At 39.8% G+C, this 22,128-nt stretch overlaps 1 long non-coding RNA gene across 2 annotated transcripts in view; it reads left to right on the plus strand.

The window, feature by feature from the left end:
* LOC309807108 overlaps nucleotides 1-22,128 on the plus strand; it is a 114,537-nt gene that overhangs the window by 48,092 nt on the left and 44,317 nt on the right. For both annotated transcript variants that reach the window (XR_014294508.1, XR_014294509.1), the window contains exon 2: nucleotides 15,757-15,883. This is a non-coding gene — a long non-coding RNA (uncharacterized lncRNA). The remainder of the gene's footprint in view (nucleotides 1-15,756; nucleotides 15,884-22,128) is intronic.

Genomic DNA, 22,128 nt, shown 5'->3' on the forward strand with positions numbered 1-22,128 from the left:
ACTCAATCAGATTATCTAAGAGTTTACATTAAATGAGGTAATGAATGCCCTTTCTGGATCCAAACATTATAATATTTTTAATCCTTACCGTGGTCCCTGAAATGTCTATTATCTCTAATTATCAGTAAGGGAACTGAGGCGTCGTAAAGTCTAAGTAAGTGAGAGGTCTGGAATTCAAATCCAGGTCAGTTTCAGTCTTGAACACCACTAATTCTATAGCCTACACTGCATTCTATACTCTCACTGTAGATAATCAATAAATGTTCATTTATTTCCTTTACCCCAGTTGGGGACAAAGAACATGGGTGTGTGAAAGAAAGTACAGGTTAGTTTTAACGTAAATGATATAATAATAATGCTGGTCAGCAGTTACGGAATATTCATATTGTGCTAGGAGTTGAGCATTAAGTACTCTACAGGCATTCTTTTATTTAAAATCTCATGTATATAATACCTACCTTAGGAAGTAGGTAATATAAATGTGCCAAGGTGATTGAAATAACGTGGTCACGTACAGTCAGTGAAACTGGGAAGGAGTTTTCTGGGCTGATGGTTGAATTTTGGCCAAGGCATTAAGGGGAGAAGGGATGAGCACTGGTGGGGAGACTGAAAACTTATTCATCATAGGGAGAAAGCACTGGTGGAAGCATTGTGCTGCTTGCTTAAGAACTGTTACCCTCATAACCCAAAAACTGAGGTTTTGCTGAAAGCTGAAGGCAGATTTCTTGCAGTGTGAAAAAGAACTTACTGATATCTCTTCATGTTTGAACATGACTGTTTGGCAGATTTGTTGAAATGACTCAAGTTCTCTTTCAGATCTGGACTAAATGTCTGTATCATAGCATTAGGGCCCATGAAGCAGCATTTGCAAGCCCATACTCACCTCCCCCCTTTTTAGTGTTTTGCACTCTGGAAAAGCAAACAACAGCAACAACAATATCTTATTTCCTTTTATCTATAGTTATTATTAATCTTGTCAAGAAACCCATTTGATATATTTATGCTAAACTATAAATGAGATTTTTCCAGTTTTATTGAGATTGAATTGATATATAATATTGTATCTGTCCAAGGTGTACAATGTGATGATTGATATATATATATATATATATAGTGTGAAATGACTACCACAATAAGTTTAGTTAACCTTAATTCACATAATTACAAATTTTATTTTTGTGATGAGAACTTTCAAGATCTACTCTCTTAGCAACTTTCAAACATAAAATACGGTATTGTTAACTGTAGCGACCAAGCTGTACATGACATCACGATTACTCACTTATCTTATAACGAGAAGTTTTTATCTTTTGATCATCTTCACTCATTTTCCTCACCTCCAACCCCCAGCTCTGGCAACCATCATTCCATTCTTTCTATCGTGAGTTCAGTATTTTAGATTTCACATATGAGATCCTAAAGTATTTATCTTTCTCTGTCTGACATTTCATTTAGCATAATGCCCCCCAAATCCACCCATGTGGTCACAAATAGCCAGATTTCCTTCTTTATCACGGCTGAATAATAGTAGGTTGTATGCACCCCATTTTCTTCATCCATTCATCCACAAAAATCACTGAGGTTGTTTCCATGTCTTGGCTACTGTATTGGGTTGGCCACAAAGTTCATACAGTTAATGAATACACTGTTCAATAAAACTTGGTGAAAATGAAAAATGTGTCTTTCATTTTTACTTAAAGTAAATCTTTGACAAAGCCAGCTAGGCATCCCTTTGAGTAATGACTTATATCGCATTGAAATATTTTAAACATATGAACAGTAATAGCTTAAATGACAAATGTTACTAATATTGACACAATTGATCAAGGAGAATATGTTAGAATATGTTAAAATGCAGATGGACAGTGAAAGAACAAATATAACTTTTAACTAAATATTGTCTTGATATTTAGACCATTGGTTAAGAACATGATCACAGGTTTCATCCATCTCAAGAAAGCAGAATATTTGCAGATCACTTAACATTTACTAGGTATGTTCTCAGTCTGGAAGGATATATTTCATTTACATGTGTCATTTAATTTAACCACATCCCTCTGTAATAGATAGTGTTATCCCTATTTGCAGATAGGAAACAGGTTCAGAAAGATTAAGAATGTTACCTAATTCTAGTAAGTAGCCAAGCCTAAACTGATCTAATTCCAGGGCAAAGCTCTTTCTGACACATCAGTGTGGGTCTTTATCTCTTTGAGAATTGTTGAACATTAAAAGCCTTCTTCCAGGTAAATGCATAAAGAAACAACATGAGCAATGATATAACCATATAAGTCTCACTAAATAATTGGTGTGTTTGGCCTTGCTTTTGCTGATAGATCTTTTGCAAAATTGCTTTTCTCTGACATAGTGGACTTTAAATATTTTCTTTGAAGACTTTCCTAAATTATACCTATCAGAAAGCTACTTTGCTTTAAGGCTAAAGAAAAATGAAAGCTTACTTAACTACACTTAGGTGCCAGGGTCATACTATGAACTCTACACCTGCCAGGATTCACGCTAAGATAGGGTGGCTCTGCAAACTGTCCATAGTACTGTGATTTCTTTCTGATATTTTGAAGTAGAAATAATTTAATAACTATTCACAAAAGAGAAAAACACTGTTTCTTCATCCTCAATATCATACTGCTGTAGGCTAATTCTTTTTCTCTTCTGTTGCCCCTTAGTATAGAGAGTGTGTTTTGGGGACCCTCCTTCACGATCTTCTCCATTCCAAGAGCATCTTACATAAATCCAGGACTTCTCAAGCAGCCAGTTTTGCCAGATGGTCTTAGGGTTGGTTGTACCCATATATGTATAATCCTGAACTTCTCAAGTAAGGTCCTTATAGAGCATAATGGCTAAGAGAATTGGTGCTGATACCAGACCTGAGTTCAAATCCTGCCTATGCCCCTAACTAGCTGTGTAACCTTGGAGAAGTAACTTAATCCTTAAAGGGATTAGATTTCTCACCCGGAAAATGGTATAATAAATGCATCTACCCCATATGGTTAGTGTGTAAATTAATGTAATTTGAGATGGTGCATGTTAAGCATTAGCACAGTGCCTGTCTCTTGTTAGTAATACCTGCTTTTATTATTAATTATTCTCTTTATATTCTCAGTTTCAGCTAGGTGCCTAACATATAATAGTTGTTCAGCAAATATTTACTGGATTGAACTAGCTCTGAAATTTAAGCATTGGGTCAACAGCAAAGTAGTCACCCCATCAATATTTCTCCCACAGCAAGGGAGAATAGATGGAAGCCAGCCATCATACTTTCTTTTCTTATTCTAAACTTCCCATCCAGGCCCAGCAATAAAATAATCTTCCTGAACCCCAACAATTTTGAGAATTTTTCAAATCACTCTATTTGAAAATAGTTGTGTTTCCCTAATCTAATATGTCCCAGGGCCCCAAGGTCACCAAGCTTATATTAATGAAGTCTAGTTAAGATAAATGATTACACTTAGTAAACCAACTGCTTATGAGCTCATTGGGCTTTTTAAAATTTACTATCTGCACTTCATAGAGACACAAGTATTTTGCTTTTGTAGGACACTCAGCAGTCAAAGTAGTCTTTTAAAAAGCACAAATCAGATGCTATTATTGCACTGCTTCTGACCTCTAAAGGCTGTCTATTGTAAAGAGGTTAAATTTTCAACTACTTAGCCAGGCTCACAGGGACCATGGGCTCTGGTCACTTACTACATCTTTCCCTGACCTTCATGGCGTTCGAGGCACAGTTGTCTTTTTCAGTCCCTCAGATGCAACAAGCTCTACTTCTTGCTCTCCCGGCTTTAGATTGGCTAATCCTTCTACCCAGACCAATTTCCCTCTGATCATTAAGGTCTCGGTTCAAACGCCACCACTACTATCTTGACCAAAGAGACCTGCCTCCTCAGTGCCTCTCCGTCCCATTGTCCAGTCGTATTTCTGTCGCTGTACAAAATTTATTTACATGTTTACTCCGTCTTCCTCCACCACTGGACATTTGCTTAAGAGCAAGGACTTTGTAATTTTTTGCTCACCACTGAATCTTCCAAGGCTTGCAGCAGACACTGGCACATAGAAGGTGTGTAGGAAATGTGTGTCTAATAAATGAATAAATATGTGAATGAAAAAAAACTGAAACACTAACACGAGAATATTCTCCTTTCAAAAGAATAATGAAAAATAATTTCATTCAATAAGAGTCATTCTTAGTTACTGATACATGACTTAGTAGTTCCCAATCAATTTAAAATGTTCCATTATTTTCTGATACTTCACAAGTCATTAATTAAATGTTGCTCACATTTAAGGCCAATCTGTGAGACATTATTACCTTGTCTACTCTAAAGTTCCAGCATTAACTCAGGCGGGGCTTCACCAAGTACTGACCATGTGACCTTGGCCTCTCATTGCCTCAGTTTTCTCATTTGTAACATGGGTATAATAATAGGCTTATTTCATAGGCCTATGAGGAAACCCTCATATATATGTGTGTGTGTGTGTGTCTATATATATGGATTTAAACGGTGTCTTAGGATAGTGTCTGGCACGTGAGAAGCATCACAGAGCGTTGACTGCTGCTACTAGAACCGTTATTATGAGAACTACCTGTTGAGAATAATCCTTCGTATACTGGTTTATTCCACTGGAGATAAAGGAAACTAATAGAATGTTAGAAATCAGATTAAACACAGAAAGCCAATAAAATATACCAAGACAGAAGTTGAGAGTGTAAAAGCATAGAAGAAAAAAATGGGTTTTGTGTTTCTTATTCTTTTTCTTTTTTAAAGAAGGAAAGAGCCTAGAAATAGGACAAAAACTATTCATTGGCTATACTGACATGGGGATCGCTGGTGACCTTCATAAGTAAAATTTCAGGACAGTGGGCAGTGAGATTACGGTGAGAGAAGTCAGATGGATGGAAATTATAGAGTAAATGGGACGTGAGGAAATGGAAACAATATATGAAGATAACCATTTTGAAAAGTTCAGACATGAATTGGCTAAAGAAGATATGCAGGGATTAGGGGAGGAGGGAGGCTTTCATGTTACACGTATAGTTCTTAACATTTTAAGGTGGAGTTACTAGTCTAGAATGAGGTTGAACTTTGGCAAGAATCCTTCCTAAGGAGTAGATGGGCTGTAGAAGATGCAGGGCCGTGAAGTACTTGAGAAGATGAGGGAGAATGAAATGCTCTCTGTAGTGCACACGGCCTTTTAACTTTCACTCCTGTAGTAAAAGGGAATACAAAGGTCAACGCAAATGCTAATGAATTAATGGATTTGGCAGTGGACTATTTACTGACTTCTGTGTTCTTAATGAGCTATGAAGCACCTCACCGGCTCAGAGTGAAGGAAGTAGAGAGGATGGAGGTTAAGTAAAGCTTCTAAGAAAATAGTCCTTAAGGAGAATTAGAAAGAGCTTACTGTAAGTCAGAGCAATATTTCCAGTCTTGAAAATCCATTTGAAGCTGGTGATTATTAATTTATTGGAATACCAATTTGCCCTGCCACATGATTTTTCTCCAGCTACCTGGATATAAGTTACACAGAGGCAGAAGCGAGTGAGAGATAACAATGGAGGGAAAATACAATTCGTATTTTTTTTTGACCTTTTTCCACTTCCCCGCTCCAAATCTGGGGAGCCTTCACGGACATGGCTGCCCTCCCAGCCTCCAGCAGCACTCTGTTATCAAAGCATTCAAAGAAATGGAACATAGGTTTCCAACTTATTAATTTAGCAAAATCAAAAATTATATATAATGTCTTCCGTTGTCAAAGATTTTTGCAATATAATTTGCTTCCATCTTTTGACAAGTAATTTGGCAATGTCTAGCAAGATAAAAATGTTAATAGCTTTTTACACATTAATTCTAATTCTGGAAGCTTATGCCAATAAATAATTTATAATCCAGAAAATTATTATATAAAGATGCTCATTGTCATGTCATTTGTAATAACAAAAAATTGGAAACACCTTTAATTGTTAACAATAGGAAAACAGTTTAGGAAATATCCACTTAGTAGAAAGTTACACAGTTACTATATTATAATTATAAGATGATGGAGCAAAATAGAATAATGCTTAATAAAGAAAGAATGAAGAAAGTTGACCTACAATTGTGTCTTCCTTATGACAGTAATTATGTAAACATATAAATATTTATTAAAACTTAAAACCAAAATAAAGTTTTAAATGCTCTGTACCAGTAATGGGGATTTTATGTTTGTTTCAAAATATTTTTTAACATAACTCTTATACTTTTGTTTTTTCTACTCCTTTTCTTAAGAATTTCTGATTATTACCTCATTTTTCATTCCATAGTTTCAAATAAAGTCAGCAATTTTATCATCAGAGAAGATTAGACTTATTTGACAGTTCATAATTCCAAGTTATTTGGTATAAAAAGACCATATACACTTGTAGGTGCTTTCAAAATAATATTTCGAGAATTTTTTTTTTTTGCTTAGTCTTTCCTAGTATGGAGATTCAGCAAACTACCTAAAATTGCTAGCCATTCTTTTTTCATTTTTCTCATTTTATTCATTTATCTTGCCCTTCACAGAAATGATAACAAATGAGTCTGCAGTTGCATCTGCCAATTTCTTAAATCCTCTATTATCCACATTTTGAAATCATACTTATATGAATGCTTCCAGTATTTTCAGAGCTCTTTAGTTATTATACTTGAGCATTCTGTATGAAGTATCTTATGTAAGTGTAAAATTTAGACTCAACTTCTGGAAGCTTTTGATTTCTTAGTTCAAAAGTGAGAGATCCTTAGTTCAGCCATATGATTAACAATTACTTGTATAGTAAGAAGCTCCTAAATTATTGTTTTATGGATACCTGGCAGTTTTCTTGCCATTTCTCAGAGGTTCTCTATTAAACACATTCTCTCTCTTTCTCTCTCTCTCTCTCTCTATCTCTCTCTCACACACACACATTGTGATTAAAAGCACAGACTTTGGCATTATGAAGTCTAAGGTTCAATTTCCAGTTCTGTAGTTTCTGGGCCACTTCACTTTAGGCAAGTAACCTAATGTCTTTGAACCTTGTTATTTTCATCTGTAAAATGGAGATTACAATTATATCAGACAATCATCAGAACATCCGTAATGATTTTAGAGTTTCAGAGTCAGGTACAAGCAGGCACTCAGTAAATGGCTAGTGCTTTTATTACTTTATTATTATTTAGGTCTTGGTTTTCCTTGAGTCTGTGAGTCCCCATAATGAAATGTAATTTCCAGTGGATTGAGTAATACCTATTTTCACCAAAAATTTTAACTGATAGTTCATTACTTTCTGTGCAACCCAGATTAGTTTTCTGCCTTTTTTTCTGTGCCGTCTGTAGGTGTTCAATAGATTTATTTAATAAATGTATGAATGCATGAACGCGTAGATGAATTTTTAAATGCTTCTTTTTGAGAAGGTAGAACAAATGTGACACAGTAGAACAGATAAGAAAATAGTCCATGGAAAAAATGGCAAAGTCACATATGTGCCCAGGGCCAGCCTAAGGAGAATTGCTTTTTTTTTTTTTTTTTTTTAAGGAAAAATGTGTTGAATAGCTTATTTTAATTATTTTTAAAAGTTAAGTACAGGGACTTCCCTGGCGGTCCAGTGGTTAAGACTTCACCTTCCAATGCAGGGGGTGTGGGTTCAATTCCTAGTCGGGGAGCTATGGTCCCACATGCCTCACAGCCAAGAAACCAAAACATAAAACAGAAGCAGTATTGTAACAAATTCAATAAAGACTTTAAAAAGTGGTCCACTTCCAAAAAAAAAAAAGTTAAGTACAAAAATTTGCTGATGATTTACATATTTACCACCACTAAAATAATGTGAGATTAGCTGTACTAAAACAGAATGTTGAGCTACATTCACATTAAGTGACATTATATAGTCTAAATTTATGGAAAACTTCTGAAATGGCTGATAAAAAGTAAGATGGTGAGTGACCTTTGAGCAGAAAAAGACAGAAAGAGAAATGGCCTTTTCTACATTCTATTGTGCCTCTAAGTAAAATGCTTGGTAATCTAGCTACAAAGCAATATGTCATTTGGCTTTAGGCACCTACTGTGATTTACCTTGTGAGGATCAGATTTTGCCATGGAGAGGATTTGTAAAAGTATCACACATTCCAGTACCATTGGCAACCACAGCTACCAAAAACTCCAATTTAAATTGATGAACCTAATGTCAGATGATAGTATCATTTCCTTGTGGGTGTCTTGGGAAAAGATGGGTAGGAAATGTATAAAAGTGAATACTTTATTGACTGAAATAACAATTCATCATTTTGAAAACATAAAATACATTAAAGTTGTTATAGCATCATGCATTAATATTTCACTGTACTTTAGACATCGCCTACAATCAATGTTTTCTGCCCTTTGAAACAGAATCTTGCTTGTGGTATGCATTAATCATATAAAAGATTAAACACTGAAAAGAAATTCAGCCTTTAAGGACAATTTGCTTTGATTTATTCAGTGGGTTCTTCCAAAAAGTTAATACAAGAATTATTGCTTGTTGAACTTGAGTTACAAATTCTTTCAGAGTTACTTAGTATTTTCTGTAATATCAGTATCAAGGAAGGTAAAGCAAATTTACATATTCATTAGGAAATATAGGCACATAATCATAAAACAAGACAACACAGCGTTTTTATAGACTTTATTTTTTAGAAGTGTTTTAATTTCACAGAAAAATTGAGAAGATAGTGTAAAGTGTTTCCATATACACTAGACCCATTTCCCTCTATGATGATCCACTTACATTAGTATGTTACATTGTTACAATCAGCTAACAAATATTGATACATTATCATTTACTATAGTCCATACATTAGTCCAGTTCCTTAGTTTTTACCTCATGTCCTTTTTCTATTCCAGGATTTCATCCAAAACATCACATTACATTTAGTTGCCATGTTTCCTTAGGCTCCTCTTGGGTTTGATAGCTTCTCAGATTTTCCTTGGATGACCTTGACAATTTTGAGTAGTTAGGGTTTTGTAGGATGCCCACTACTAGAATTTGTTTGATGCATTTTTCATGATAATATTGGGATTATGTGTTTTGGGGAGGAAGACCACAGAGTAGAAGGGTTATTTTGTCAGATCACATCAAGTGTACAAAGTATGAATATGCATTATGAATGCTGAGGTCGACTTGGATCACCAGGCTGAGGTAGTGTTTTTCAGGTTTCTCCATCGTAAGATGACTGTTTTCCCTTTTTCATACTGTACTTTTTTGGAAGGAAGTCAATATGCTCAGCCCACAACTAAGGAATAGGGAGTTATGCTTAAGATGGAGTACTACATAAACTATTTGGAATTCCTTTGCACTGGAGATTTATCCATTCTCCTGCATTTATGTATCCAATTATTTATTTATATCAGAAGAACTCATGGATTTTTATTTTATACTTTGGGTTATAATCTAATTCTACTTTAGTTACTTTATTCCTCAAATTGCTCTAGTCCTGACCCTTGTGAACTCTTTTCAGTTGGCTCTTGTGCCACTCTGAGGTATCCCCATCCTGTATTTTTTTTTTGGAACTTCCTTACTTTCTGACACTATAAGATGGTCTTGTATATAAATCTTGTATATTTACTGCCCTAGTCCTAGAATCAGCTATTTCTTCAAAGATAACTAGGTCTTTTTAGTGGAGAACGGTATTAGACAGCAGGATCTGGGTGTGGGGTGTGCTAATTGCTGCTCGGATGTCATTGCTTCTAGATCTTCTCAGCTGACAGAGCAAAGAGATAATATGTGTGTACATTATCCATGTATACGCACATATCTATAAGTATCTCTCTACATAGCCATGTGTATTAAGGTAATATGAAGCAATATTAAGCTAAACATGAATGTATATTGATGTTTCCAACTTTAATCTGTTACCACATAGATCATCTTAGCCTCATCTCTTGCTTATCTTTAAATTTCAACTCCAGCAAAACACTTGGCTTTTAGAAGTATGAAAATCAAATTGTAGCAACTTTGGGAAGCCACATCATCTAGTAGAATAATTCTTAAAGGGCAAGGTGTATATCATCAAATTTTAATTTACAGTCAGCAGTACTTTTTTTTTTTTTTTTTTTTTTTTTTTTTTTCCGTACGCGGGCCTCTCACTGTTGTGGCCTCTCCCGTTGCGGAGCACAGGCTCCGGATGCGCAGGCTCAGCGGCCATGGCTCACGGGCCCAGCCGCTCCGCGGCATATGGGATCCTCCCAGACCGGGGCACGAACCCGTATCCCCTGCATCGGCAGGCGGACTCTCAACCACTGCGCCACCAGGGAGGCCCAGCAGTACTTTTTAACATCAAAAGGCCTCCAGACCTCTGCTTCCAAGAAGATGAAGTAGCCCATTTCTCCCAGGTTCTCCCACTTAAAACTAAAACCCTGAACATAACAACAAACAAACATAGGAAGACGCTGAAAGGTGAAAATGAGAAGGCAGACTTAACTAGGGACTTTGGGACTTGAGGAATAACATGGTGATGAGTCCCCTGTGTTTCCTGTTGCTTCCCATACATCCTGGAGAGGGTATTACAGGCACCCCCAATCAATAACCGCCAACAGAACAACAGACAAAAAAGCTTCAAAAAACCCCACAAAACCCTGTTCCCCCTAGCCAAAGTATGAGGAAAGGGGTTGCTAAAGACAGAAGACCATTTGGGCAATAATATACACACTACTCGAGCCAAGTGCCAGTGGAATATTGCACCCATCCCCTATGTCCTGTCGTTTCAGTTGGGCCAACGTAGGATTTGATCTTCCACACCACCCCACTCCTGCCCTCCAGAAGAGCCAGCGCTCTGATTCCCCACCAGGGTTGTTTCAGTGTAGTCCAGTGGTGAGCTGAGCCTCCACCCCTTTCCATTAGCAAACAGACTTTAAAAGGTGGTGCCTGGGCTTCCCTGGTGGCGCAGTGGTTGAGAATCTGCCTGCCAATGCAGAGGACACAGGTTCGAGCCCTGGTCCGGGAAGATCCCACATGCCGCGGAGCAGCTGGGCCCGTGAGCCACAGCTACTGAGCCTGCGCTCCGCAACAAGAGAGGCCGCAACAGTGAGAGACCCGCGCACCACGATGAAGAGTGGCACCCGCTCGCCGCAACTAGAGAAAGCCCTTGCACAGAAAGGAAGACCCAACACAGCCAAATAAATAAATAAATTTACTTATTTAAAAAAAAAAAAAAAAAAAGGTGGTGCCTGACAGGCTTGTTAACACTGGGCTGCCCTCACACAGTCGTGGGGTCCAATGGTGGGACTTAGCGTCCATCTCTCCCGGACATCAATAAGAATAGGATGTTACGGGTTGGCGGGAGTAGGCACCCCACTAACCCCCAACACATGGTGTCAGTGAGACCCACTGGGGTGCTGAATCCCCAGAACCACCCTGAGGCAACAAGACAGAATGAGACGGCACGAGCAGGGCGAGTTGTCAGTCCTCTTCCTCTTACCCTGGCGTCAGTGGGGCCAGCAGGGAGCTGACCCTCTACCCACACCCGGCGTCAACAAGAAGGAATGAAGTGGGAGGAAGGAGAGCAAACACTTCACTTCTCCCCTCCCCTGTGTCAAGAAATCTACTGGGGAGATGAACTTCCACTCCTACTAAAAGGCAACACAATGATATTAATGTTCCCACTTTTGGGGGGAAGGTGTCAGAAGGGCCAGTAGGATAGCTGAACTTCTACTTGACCTGTCTGCAGTGAGACAATGTAAGTGCCCACTTTTGCTGGGGTATTGTCAGTAGGGCCCAATGGAAATCTGTACGTAACCCCCCAGTCCTCATACTACGCCTCAAATAGGATGACTTCCTTCTAAAAAGTAATAATAAAATTAAATGGGTTACAGAGTCATATAATAACTCAGAATGTTTCGAATACAATGGAAAAATACTCATGACACCAAGAACCAGGAAATCACAGAATAAATGAGAAAAGACAATAAACATACACCAACACTGAGATAAAACATCTATTGAAATGATCAGACAAGGATTTTAAATAAGCTGTCACATAAATGCTTCAATTAGCAATTATGTGTTCCTTGACAGAAATGGGGAAAATAGAAAATGTAAACAAAGAACTAGAAGCTATAACAATAAAAACAAATGAGAACAGTAGAACTGAAAAATACAACAATCAAAAAACATTGCTCAAGAATAGAGTCGAGGGCTTCCCTGGTGGCGCTGTGGTTGAGAGTCTGCCTGCGGATGCAGGGGACACGGGTTCGTGCCCCGGTCCGGGAGGATCCCACATGCCGCGGAGCGGCTGGGCTTGTGAGCCATGGCCGCTGAGCCTGCGCGTCCGGAGCCTGTGCTCCGCAGTGGGAGAGGCCACAACAGTGAGAGGCCTGCGTACCGCAAAAAAAAAAAAAAAAATAGAGTGGAGATTACAAAGCATAGAATCATGAACTTAGAAGAGATCAATACAATGTACCAAATGTACAGAGAAAAATAGACTGAGGGGTAAAGATGGGGGAAAGAACAGGATCTCAAGAACCTGTAAACAGTAACAAAAGCACTAACATTCATGTCATCAAAGTTCCAGAATGAAAAAAGAGAGCAAGTAGGACTGACAAAGTATTCAAAGAAATCATGGCTAAAAAGTTCCCAATTTTTTAGAAGACATAAACACAAATTCAAGAATCTGAACAAACCCAAAGAGGAAAAACGCAAAGATACCCTTGCCAAGACGTGTCATAACTAAACTTCTGAAAAGTAGAGACTAAAAAAATCTCGAAAGTGGACAGGAAGAAACGATGCATTGCTTATTGAGAAACACCAATTCCAATGACAGCATATTTCTTGTCTAAAACTCTGGAGTCAGAAGCATTGACACAACATTTTTCAAGTGCTAAAAGAAAAGAACTCTCAGCCACAAATTCACACTTTTTATCTCCACTTTCTTGTTTGACTTACATTAATGGACTACTAACTCATCTTTCTATATCCGGGACTGCCATCACCCTTCTCCAAAAATCTAGTCACAGTATTTCCAGAGTGATCGTTCTGAAAATGAAACAAATGTTTCTTATAAAAATACCTGATTGTGTTATGAAACTTGTCTCTCTTCTAAGTTACCAGTTAAAATCCTTCAATGGATTCCCATCTTTCTTGGAGTAAAATCTCACATCCCAACTCTCTTTGTCCTTTTGGGCTGCTGTAAGATTATACTGCAGGTTGGGTGGCTCATAAACAACAGGAATTTTTTTCTCACAGTTCTGGAGGCTGCAAGTTCAAGAATAGGGTGCCAGTATGGTCAGATGAGGGCCCTCTTCTGAGTCACAGACTTCTCATTGTAACCTCACATGGCAGAAGAGCTTAGGGAGCTCTGTGGGGTCTCTTTTATAAGAGCACTAATACCTTTATCATTTCCCAAAGGCCCCACCTACTACTACTATCACCTCCGGAAATTAAGATTTCAACGTATAAATTTGGAGGGAAACACAAAGACTAGACCATAGCACTTAGTATACATACATGGACCATTCATGGTCTGGCTTCTACCACCCTCTCCATTGTCTTCTTTTCTTACACTCCAGTGAGCATTTCTTTCTTTTTTTTTTTTTTTTCTGCGGTACGCGGGCCTCTCACTGTTGTGGCCTCTCCCGTTGTGGAGCACAGGCTCCGGACGCGCAGGCTCAGCGGCCATGGCTCACGGGCCCAGCCGCTCCGTGGCATGTGGGATCTTCCCGGACCGGGGCACGAACCCGTGTCCCCAGCATCGGCAGGCGGACTCTCAACCACTGCGCCACCAGGGAAGCCCCAGTGACATTTCTTATACTGATTATGAATGGAACTCCTTTCTGGACTGATCCTTAACCATTCATTTTCTGGCAAACATGAATTTATCTTCTCTTTTCCTCAAAAATTCACCCTTCCTTCATGTTACATATCCATTTCAATTGCCTTCTACAGGAAGCCCTACTGATATCCCCCATATACTACTGTCCACAGCATGAATTAAGGTCTTACCATGTCTTCCTATATCACTCTGTAATAATTTTTACGGTAACTATGGATTTTCTTATTTGAGTGTCACAATACATTGACTTCTAGGTGGCACGATAATGATTTTAGTAACAGTAACACTGGTGCCCAGTTTAACCCATGGCATACTTTAGGTGTTCAATAAATGCTTGTTGAATGAGTTAATGAATGAATGAATGGATGGTCAGTTTGAAATCTTAATCATGTTACTTTTCAAAAATCTGTTAAAAAGATACCCACAGTTTTCCAGAAGATTAGGGACTTAGGATCTTCAACTTGATTTAATAGAGGAAATTTTTACTCATACATCATGCTTAAATACCTCAAAGTAAAACCATTAACGCAGGAATTTAAGGTTACCCATTTGGACTTGCAAGCCAATAATTAATATCTCCTGCCCCGACTGTATTAGATGGTTTCAATGCTCCACTCATATCTCCCCAGCACTCATCATTCCAGTATATGCTGATAGACTCATGTTACCACCTGCAATTATCCACCTTAGGGCAGGCCAGAAATGTACAGGAGTTAATGTATCTGGGTGTAGCTTTCAACCAAGGACAGAGGGGACTGGAAGATAAGTACTTCAAGTTTCTCACCAATTCTTGGGATAACTCTGAGACATGTTCTATAGAGTTTCACAGAACTCCCCTGAAGTACTGGCAGCAGTTCCCTGCAGGAGTAATTTATTCAGTAATGTACCTCTGTTGGCTTCCTTCCGTGCCTCCATTCTCAATTCCCACTCCACTTCTGAGTCTTCTGGAAGCACCTCCCAGATGAACAGTTTGCATTCAAATTATTGCCTCAGGTTCTGCTTCTAGGGGAATTCAATTTATAGCCTCCTAACAATCCAGTGCTCCTTACAGAGCCATCACTGGTACAAGTACCAAGGCATGGCACATTATGTATCACTCCTCCTAAATCCTAATATTTTTAAACCGATAGGAAAGAGCATGACCTTGAGGAGAAAAATCATTTATATGAGAATGGCCAATGGATAAAGGGAAGGAGAGACAGTGCCATTTGTTTTCCATTAATGATAGTGTGAAATTTATGGGCAGATGGTCTAACAGGTGTGACTATAATTTGAGGAGCCTGCTCCCTTGGTTACAGAAGACTGCTATTGTAATTATTATGGAAGCACAACCTCATGACTTTATTGCTTCACTTGATGTAGCCTTTTCCTTTACCCTTAAATCTTTCTACATCACTGAATTGCAGCCAATAGATTTATTTTCTCCCTATGGCTCCATCACAAAAAAAAGACACACATGTGCACACACACACAGAGTTTTGTGTATGCCAGTGCTAGAAAAGACAAGCTCATGGTGCATGTATGCAATGGATATTGTACATTACAGGTCTCTGTGAAATAGTCTTCTGCAGGTTCCTATGTTTATTTTATGAATAATTAACTTTAGTAAAGTTAATTTCCTGAAGATCTTGATGAAGACTGAAGAAAGGAAGTAAATTTTAAAGAAAAAGACTTAGAAACTTGCCCTTTTTGCCCTTTCTTTGTGTCTTAATGAACAAAGGATAACTGGGACTTTTTTGAAGTCTTTGCTTGAGTTGAAGACACAAAATGCAACCTGTACTCTTATCATAATATGTTCAGTTTATGAGTACACAAACTTATAAACTGTGAATTTCCCTCAAGTTATTATACCATTTAGAAGATGTTTGCTGGGACGTTTACTTAAAACCAAACAATTGAGGTCTATATGTCCAAATAATTTCCTTCTCTCTTGCTGTCTCCATTTCAGTTTCCTGAGTTTCTGAGAGGGCCTGGTTTCCCCAAAGGAACGATTTCTGGTAGAAGTCTGAAGGTCTGACCCAAGAAAAATAATCCAGTATAGCCAATGAATTGAGGACAAGAAGTTTTCCAATCAGGTAGGAACATTTAATCTCATACATTGCAATCACCTTAAGTAAGGTGTGCTGATAGCTGGATATGATTTAACTTCTTGGAAAAAGATGCATATATAACCTACCCCACAAGGAAGCTGTTCTCAATTCCCTTAGTGGTTGTGGTGTTTATCAGAGAGTGCCTTGGGGGAAGATGAATACAATAACAGTATGATGCTTTTCTTTTCATTTTTAGCTCATTGTTGCCAAGTACCCTTGGTGACCTTGGTGCCTGTGGTTTAATCCCAGGAGGTTAGACATGTGGAACAGCACATTAACCCTTTTTAGTATTTTCTCCCAATACAAATCATTTTTATAGGTTGTCTCCATGGTCTTCTAGTTGCTTATCAAACTTAAGCATCAAGTCTTCTAAGTGAGCAATAGCCCCTGTCAGTGTGAGGAAATCAGCTTGGTTCTTATTGGGGCACATCTTCTTGGTCTTGGCACAAAGTGAGTTCACATAGGGAGTTAGAAGGAGGAGAATGGGGCATGCGAAAGGGGAGTTCTGTGTTCTCATTTACCTATGCATGTTGAAACTCCACTAACAGTTTTATTTTCATTAGCAATTTGTGATAAAAACTTAGGGTAGGGCTTCCCTGGTGGCGCAGTGGTTGAGAGTCTGCCTGCCGATGCAGGGGACACGGGTCCGTGCCCCCGTCTGGGAAGATCCCACATACCACGGAGCGGCTGGGCCCATGAGCCATGGCCGCTGAGCCTGCGCGTCCAGAGCCTGTGCTCCGCAACGGGAGAGGCCACAACAGTGAGAGGCCCGTGTACCGCAAAAAAACCAAAACTTACGGTAAAGGGAATAACGAAGCTGTCCCACTATATGGCACGACAAAAGATAGTAGTGACATCAAAATCAGGGCCTATCCATCTCATTTGCAGTTATATACTCAGTGTTTAGCATAGCATTTGATCCCTCATCAGTATTCAATAAGAAGATGCGTGTTGAATGACTTAAGGATGAATTAATGAATGAAAAAAGTTAATATGGTAGAAAATGTGTTTTATCCTTGTATTTTCGTGTGTTGACTTCTGTATTTCAAGACCCAGCACTGTAACTGACACATAGAATATAAGCAGTAAAATTTGTTGAAAGAATGAATGAGTCCCCACAATTCTAAGAAGAATTTTAAGACCAACACAGACCCCATATCTGCCAAGGTCTATGACAGAAGTATCCAGAGAAGAAAGCCTGATCTCAGCTAGTGGTAGAGCTGACAGAATTTATCTAGTTTTAATAATTTACAGCTCATCCCATTACATGTAGGCATAGTACCTACATGAGCCATACAATTAAATGTTGACTGAAAAAAAATGCACAACCTAAAAGTTGAGAATTATGTTTTATTTGGAGGACATACTGAGGACTTAAGTCAGGAGACAGCCTCTCAGATAGCTCTGAGGGACTGTTCTGAAGAGGTAAGGGAGGGCACAGGATATTTAGGGGTTTTTGCAAAAAAAAAACACAAACCCGGTAGTTGGAACATCAACATCTAGCTCCCCCAAGGTAGACTGCAGTGTGTTACCCTTCCCTCGGCCTACCCTGGGGCACCCTGAAGGGCCTACGGGTCTGAGTGTGGCCCAGCAAGCCCAGGGGAGCCGGCGGGTCCTCAGAGTTCTTGTCCTGAAACTGGCGCTGACGCGACGGGGCCACGAGTCTCTAGACACTTACTGCCGTTAAACGAATGCAGAACTGCGACTAAGGCCTCAGGGAACCTGCTTCACGCCTACCCTTCTGGATGCCAAATCAAGACCTTACGTTGAGGCTAGGGCCCCCGTTGAGATTCCCCTTAGCTCTAGAGCAGGGCAGGAAGAGCTCCCACCCAGGACCTGGAAGCACCCTCTTTCTTTCGAGAAAACTCTTTTTTTTCTCAGAGCCATGCCTGCAGGGACTAGAAACATGGCAACAACAGTGTTTTTCAGGTTTTTTCTGGCTGCAAGAATGGAGCTTTCAAAATGGGAAAACCAGGCTTTTCGCTATAGACGCCATGTCTAGATTGACACGCAGCCTAAATACGTGTGTTTTCTAACAAGTAAAAGAGACACAAGCTACCCACTGTGCCCTAAACTGAATCAACTTTTTAAAGCAGGGTGTTCTGCGACTAGCGAACGGCCTCAATGAAGGAATGCCTTCGGTCGGCCGAGGGACCTGTGTATCTTCCAGTATCCGGCAGTGTTACACGAAGAACTGTTCTTTAGTTGAAGTTGCAGTGCAAGCTGAATTTCCCCTTGAGGTATGGTGACCTCAGGTATGAGGTCCGGGGAAGAATTGCCTTCCTCCCCTTTGAAGTCCCAAACCACTACACCCAACATGTTTGTCTTTAGTTGAAAGTGGTATTTAAGGTGAGGATTTCAGCCATTTGGGAGATTTACTGAGTTCTCCTGGGTCTCTTCCATGTATACATATTATTAAATTTTGTTTGATTTTCTCCTGTTAATCTTAATCTGTCCCATGTCAATTTAATTCCTAGACTAACCAGAAAAATCTAGAAGGGTACAGGAAACTTTCTTCCTGCCCAACAGGCATTATAGTGCAGGGCACATTGCCTGCCTTTGAAAGCATCTGAACTTCTACACATTGAGAACCCTCTCCTTTCCATGCCCCTTTACCATAGGCATAAAGATTTCTGTGCACATCGAGGCTGAGAAGAACTCCTGAGTCCATCATTGTTTCTCCAGGCAGTCATGAAGACTGTCAGAGAGGAAGAACTTTTCCTCTGCCCTTCTGTAGGCAAATGGAGCAGGGGGTCCCCAAAGAAAAAGAATCAAATATAACTTTTTGACATAAGAGAAGCCATTTTAAGCCTAAATCATTTGTGATCTCAGCCTGGTCATGATGCTTGCTCTTGAACAGGTCTCAGTAATTAATGATCTTGTGAAATAAAATGGTCCCTTACCATCTGGTTCTATAAGAATGAAGTCACTAGCCACTGTAGTCTCTGACCTTGACAAAAAAGTAATCACTTGATCGAAAAGAGAACTGGAAATTTTTCTTTGAGCCAAATTTGAGGATTATAACCTGGGAAGAGCATCTCAGAAAACTCTGAAAGCTGTTCTGCCCATTAGAAACCCAGGGAGGTGTATAAGTTTTTTTTGAGACCGAGGGCTGTACATCAAATGACATGTTATTGAACGTTTACATAATTCAGATCTAAGTGCCATCCTGCTGGTCATGTAACCCCTTACAAGGTCAAGAAGAAATGTTATCTCTTAAGGAGGGAGTTGTCTTGTTGATGTTAGGAGAATGTTGCTCTTTATGGTTGAGCAAGTGTCCCTGCCTATGGGGGAGGTTTGGTCAATGTATAATGCAGATGCACAATGCACAGTGTGGGGAGAGAGGAGACCAAAGGGCAGAGAAGAGTTTATGTTTAAATTTCTCTTGTCTTGCCATAAAATATAAATTTTGTTTCACAACCTTCAACACACCCTGAATGGAATTCAGGACAGAGATCAGGAATGAGGCAGTCTATGCTCTGGGAAAACCCGGCAGAACAGGCCTTCAGATAGTTAGATATTTTCAGAAGATTTTATGAGCCCAGTTTCTTTTATCTTCTCATATCTAGAAAAGCACTAAAATCATTCATGGAGACATCTGCTCCTTGTGACTAGCAGCCACCATTTCGTGACTAGCAGCAAATTTCTGCCAAAATGTGTCCCTGATTCCATGTGTCCCCCTTCACCAAAATCACATACATGCTGACCTTCCCCCTAACTCTTTCGAGCAGTTCCTCAGAGCTATCTGAGAGGCTGTTTCCTTGGCTATAGTCCTCATTTTGCCCCAAATAAAACTTAACTCACAACTCTCAGTTTGTGCTTTTTTTTTTTTTTTTCAGTTGACAGTTTAAAACTTTCCCAATTTGGCTGTTCAAGGAGCCACCGTTTTGGGAAAATCCCTGGTGTTCTCCTTACTTGCTGCAAGTAATAAAGCCTTCCTTCTCCTGCCCTTTGGCTTGGTTGTGTCTTTTGGCTCAACAAAAGAAGTGTTTCAGGTAACACTTTTAGCTGGTCTAAGAATTAAATTGACGTGAGACTGATTAACAGGAGAAAATAAAACAAAAGTTTAATAATATGTATATCTAGGAGTCATTTTTGGCCTAAGCCATTTTGCAATGTAAGCCTGGCCAGGATGCTTGCCGTTGAAAGGGTCTCAGTAATTAATGATCTTAAGGGAACAAAATAATGCAGAATCAAAGGACTGTTTTCAGGTAAAAGAAGTAACAATAACAAAGATAATTGTAAAGGCTCCCAGTTCTCTTTCAATGGTAAAGATTAGCCTGATCAACTGGGAACATAAGGAATGATGATATTGACCTTTTCTGACCCTCATGACTTCAGTCCACTAAAGCTTGGACTCTGTGGACCACCCAAACCCCTTCATGAATATGCATATACCCTTAGCTTAAAAATTCCCCAATTTTGCTGTTCAGGAAGACACTGCTTTGAGAAAGACCCCCGGTGTTCTCTTTACTTGCTGCAAGTAACAAATCCTTTCTTCTCCCAATCTTTGTTTTTGTTGTGCCTTTCAGCTTGACACCCACCAAGAGGCAAACCCAGGTTTTTGGGTAACATTAGCTCTTTGGCTGGCAATGAAAATGACATAAGGCAGATTAACAAGAGACAATTAAATTATTATGTGCACATGGGGAATTCACATAAGTATGAAGAATTCCAAAGACAGCAAGACAAGGTGACATGTATATATTCTTGACTAAAGAGAAGTGAAACTGAGCAGGGCCCCGTGGGGCTCCTGGGCACTAAAGTCTTTCTGTGTCCCCCATTTCTTGTTTGCAGGGACTAGGCTTCAGCCTCCACAACCTTCCCTGAATTCCAAAGGGTAGGGTCAAATAGTTGCTAATCAGGGAAGGGAGGGGCTGCAGAGACAAGGGAGGAACTGTCAAGAAACAATAGTGCAGCTTTGGGACAAGATCCTGGTTCTGCCTCAAGGGAAACATAGAACAATAACTGAGCTCTTCTACAGAACTAAAACCCCCAACAAATGGAAGATGTTAACTACTTGATGAAGCATCCTTCATTCTAGAGAGAAGGTCACAGTTTGATAACCTTGAGAAGCATAGAAGCTCATCAGGAGACCACTTGAGGCCAGATTAAAGGATTGCAGGCCCTGAACACACCATAATCCTTATCAGCAACCCTGACCTTGAACCATTGCTATAAAACTCCTCACCAAATCCCCCCAGGTCGGGACACACAGTTTTGAGGGCATTAGCCTGCTGTGTCCCCCTTTGCCTGGCAACACAATAAACCTATTCTTTTCTACTTCACCCAAACTCTGCCCCCGAATTCGATTCCATACCAGTGCACAGAAGCCAAATTTCGGCATCAGAAGGAGGTATGGGTCTGAAATTTCAAGGGGAAGTAAGGTAATTCACAGGAAGTTAAAAAGAGTTAATGTTTGGTAAACAAATGTTTGCTAATCCATCCAAAGACAATGAGACACAGAGAGAATTTTTTTTTTGTGGTACGCGTGCCTCTCACTGTTGTGGCCTCTCCCCTTGTGGAGCACAGGCTCCGGACGCACAGGCCCAGCAGCCCTGGCTCATGGGCCCAGCCGCTCCGCGGCACGTGGGATCTTCCCGGACCGGGGCACGAACCCATGTCCCCAGCATCGGCAGGCGGGCTCTCAACCACTGCGCCACCAGGGAAGCCCCACAGAGAGGATTTTGATCAAATGGGCTTCTCAATGTTCCTCCTGTTCTACCACACCTAATATTATACTACATTTATCTCTAGTTATAGCTTCTTCCTGGGACAGGCCTCCTGTCTTAAATTATTTTAGGCAGTAAGGGGGAAGTTCAAAGGCTCTTCCTGAGTCTTTTGGGCCTGATTGTTTTCAGCTCAAAATAATCCACATGCCATAGTGGCACATCTTGTGGTGGCCTGCACTTAGACCCATTGGCTCCCACGTGCAAATGAGAACCATGCAATGACTCAGGGAGAGCCCTGAGCACATTATTCAGATAGACACCAACATGATGCAATTTTTCTTCGGTGTGTTCAGTGAGAGAAAGCAATCCAAGAGGCACTGCCCTTTTACTTTGGGGGAGGTTGAAAGTCCCTTCTTGGAAAGGAAAAAGAAGTACTTTTAGAGCATTGAGAAAACCTAAAACCTGTGAGTCAGTTTTTTTAAGTGCAGAGTTAATTTTACCCAAATGTGTTTTCTTAAAAATTGCAACCAGTCCAGATCAGTCTCTTCGAGGGGTGTA

The sequence above is a fragment of the Mesoplodon mirus genome (genome assembly GCF_964341445.2).
Source record: "Mesoplodon mirus genome assembly, chromosome: 7".
In the NCBI taxonomy this organism is placed as follows: Eukaryota; Metazoa; Chordata; class Mammalia; order Artiodactyla; family Ziphiidae; genus Mesoplodon; species Mesoplodon mirus.